The following is a 3710-nucleotide window of genomic DNA, read 5'->3' as shown; positions in this document are numbered from 1 at the left end:
GGCAGTTGTTCTTAGAGGCTAAGTTGTTGAATCTCCTGGGAAGAGATGAAAGGGTAGCATTGTAAATTGGAGATAGGTGGTGTCTCAGTCCTGTTTACCTTTCACATATGTGAAATTAGAAAAACCATCTCTCAACAGAGGAGGAGGTCTGAGCATAGAGCATCCTTTCAGGAGTTTGGGGCTTAAGCCATCTGGGTTGAACTGCATCTGGTCCTCTGACAAACCCAGTGACAAACCCATTGTCTACTGTCAACATCTGGCCATGTCATTCTTCTATGTAGTGCTATTATAACTAACTTGAACAATATAACAGCTAAAAAACAAATACATACAATACATAGTCTTTCAGAATTCAAATTATAACAACCTGTCATGTTTGTCCTTTGTGATGAATGATGCTTAGTGCATGCATGTTTCTCGCTCTCTTTCATCCTCTCTGTCCTGTCTACCTCTTCTTCCCCCCCTTCACCCAGCCGACTATCAGCAGGATAGTTCTCCCTTGTGAGCCAGGTCCTGCTCAATGTTTCCTCCTCTGGGGATTCAGGTTATGGGTCTCTGTAAAGCTTCTAGAGGCAATTTTGATTGTATAAGGTGCTATATAAATAAAATGAAATTTAATTGGATTTTTTGTCATTTATCATCATTATCTTCCATTCACATCACTATAATGTCTTTTGAGGTGAGGGGGTTGAATATTTCTCATTGCAACTGCAATATGTGATCATAGAGCGCGGTGTGAAAAGCAAATGCTGCTTTATTATTACAACAGTTTGTATACTTACCTCACAGAAAGCAACACATGTCCTTCGCATTGAGTAGATCAGATTGTTGATTGTGAATGTTGGTCCACTTTTCAATGGTTGTGCAAAGTTGCTGGATATTGGAACATCCTGCACATGCTCACTGGGTGACATATTTGTTGGATGAAACATGAATTCTGATGATAATTCTTCATATTTCATATTTAATTTCATGCATGGTTAAAGCATCAATGGAGTTTACATCTTTATTTACTGCCAGCCTGATGTATTACTGACCTGTGGAGCACAAGTATGAAATGCCACGTAGTTGTTTCATATTTGTTTTTCACTCTTATTGTACTTCATAATTGCAGAATGTGCAGATGTAACCCTGTGTGATCACACTAAATGATACCCTCAAATCTACACTCATGTGATTGGTTCTCTCTCTCTCACACTCACTCACTCACTCACTCTTACAAGTTCTGCCAAGATTTTATGGATAATATTGTCCCTCATCGTGATCATGGATTCTCTCACTGAAATGTGCATGAACATAGCCAACCAGTCAGGACGACCTACCAGAATATATGGGGACTCCACTCCACAAATAAAGAATAGAACTATGGAACTGAGTCCAGCAGCTGGTAAAAAGTGCCAAGCGCTGCCCTGCTCCATTCGAAGGCAGCCATTCGACAGCTTCTCCTCCTGATGAAGATGCTTTTAACCTAGTAAGTCACTGGAACAGTGATTGGCTTGGCTGGTAACTTGCATGCCCGGGCTATCAAGATTACCTACTGATTTGGCCCATCATTTTCTTATTTTGCATTTTATAGGCAAATTGAAGCCACTGGTGTATTACTGCTACTAATTGTAGACAGATAAAAATTATTCTAGATTATTTTTAATCAGTCTATTTTTTGTTTTGTTATTAGTATTGTTTCTTTGTCTATTTTTTTTATAATTTATGAGTGGCATTGCTGCTTACAAAATGCGTATGCTGTTTGCCTTTTTCCTTCCTGGGAGCCATGAATATCATTAGTATATCTGGCATCTGTCTAAGAAAGACCTGGTACAGAAGTGTTCAAGCCCAGATGCTGGTGCATCTCAGACAAAGTTAACTTATTAACAGTGTTGACAGGACTAATAGAATAGTGATCCACACATCGGCTCAGACATCATTCAAATCCATGTGTATATGATTTGATTTGATTTGAACTCAGAGACCCACATCTGTACTCAACCTCTACCAATCTCTGTAGATTAACTTCTGGAATTAGTGTTAGACAGCTCTGTTGGAGCTCAAGATTTACCAAGTGGATGGCTGCTATACTCAGTTTACAGTTTCACTGTATGAACCTACACTGATCAGCCACAACATTAACACCTCCGACAGGTGAAGTGTAAAACATTAACTTTTTTGTAATCGAATTGTATTTCCTAGTTTCTTCATTTCAGTTGTGTGATTTTTTTTGTTGTTTACCTTGCTGAATATTACTTTCTGCCACTATGACAGCCTAGTTTCCCCACAGCTTTGTGTTATTTCATATTAAAACATTGTTCTTGATCTACTGATGTTGCATGTGACAGGCCTTTAATCACCAATGTTAGGTTCAGTTAACCCAAAGAGAGCCAGAACTTTGAAAGACACCAAAGTTTCACTGTTGGTGTCTAGAACTGGACAGGACCTTGATCAGAATTGAACAGCATAACAAAAGATAGCAGATTAAAACTCAAATTGACAATAAGCAAGACTTTCCTTTAAAATGTCTGTGATGATTAACATGTTTCCCCTTTCAAACAAATAACTACAAAATATTGCCGTTCCACTGTGTTTTCACTACACGACTTTCGACCTGCATAGATAAAATGAAGAAATGTCAGACATTAACAACAGTTAAAAAACACATGCTCATGAGCTAGAAAGATTCCATAATTACTCCCCTTTTATTAAACTGACCCTGCAAAAAACAATAAATCTTATCTGAGTTCTTGACAGGACAGATGTTAACTCTTGTCATGGGCATCATGCAAGCCAAAATTATAAGGGGCGGGGTTGGAGGTGGAGGTAGGGAGTACAATTAGAGCAGGAAGCATGGATGACATAATGACATAATTATGACACAATGATGTAATTAACATAATGACTTAATGACATGATTTTGTGTAATTACACAAACAGCACGATCAAAGTCTTTGAGGGAGTGTATTTTAACACGCCCAGTTTTTGTAGCTCAGTAACCTCCCACTTTTATTATGGTAAACACCTTATAATTATTTAAAGATTTCCAACTGTTTTCAAACAAAATGCATAGGAAGCAGCATGAGTACAGATGAGACTGTGAACATCACAGAGCAGTGTCTGTGCAATTACCAAACTGGTGTTGGATTTTCACAGTTACACAGATTTTCAAAGGAACAAACAGCTGTCTGCAAGACTCCAAAAGCAATCTCCAACTCTTTCCAAGTCGCCTACACCTCTCTGCCTCGAATGCAATGACCATCTATAACAAGTCACAACTTGGGAGTGAGACAGATGGCTAAACAACTTGAATGAGGAAGGGAAATTAGTACTAGCCAACCTTCTTGCAAACCAAACTATGCCTTTATTTGATGCTGTAGTAATATTAACCATTTTAGCAACACATTGTTAAGCTGTAGCCTACATCTCCTCCAGCACTAATGCACAACAGAGTGCTGTGTGTGTGTAGCTGTGTACCTCCTGTTTTGAACTGATTCAATCCTGCATCCCCCTCTTCTGGAAGAAACTAAAACCATAAGGAAAGAAGGTATGTGACTTGAGGTATGATTCATGAAATAATAAGAATGTGTTTGACTCATAGATGGTGATAACTACATACTATAAAAATTATAGTGATAAAATAAAATAAAATATTAAATAAAAAACAAATATATTAAAAAGTAAATATATAAAGCCCCCCCCCAAACACACACACACACACACACACA

This window comes from Scatophagus argus, chromosome 6, assembly GCF_020382885.2.
Source record: "Scatophagus argus isolate fScaArg1 chromosome 6, fScaArg1.pri, whole genome shotgun sequence".
Lineage (NCBI taxonomy): Eukaryota > Metazoa > Chordata > Actinopteri > Scatophagidae > Scatophagus > Scatophagus argus.
The sequence above is the reverse complement of the archived record's forward strand: the minus strand, read 5'-3'. Positions refer to the sequence as shown.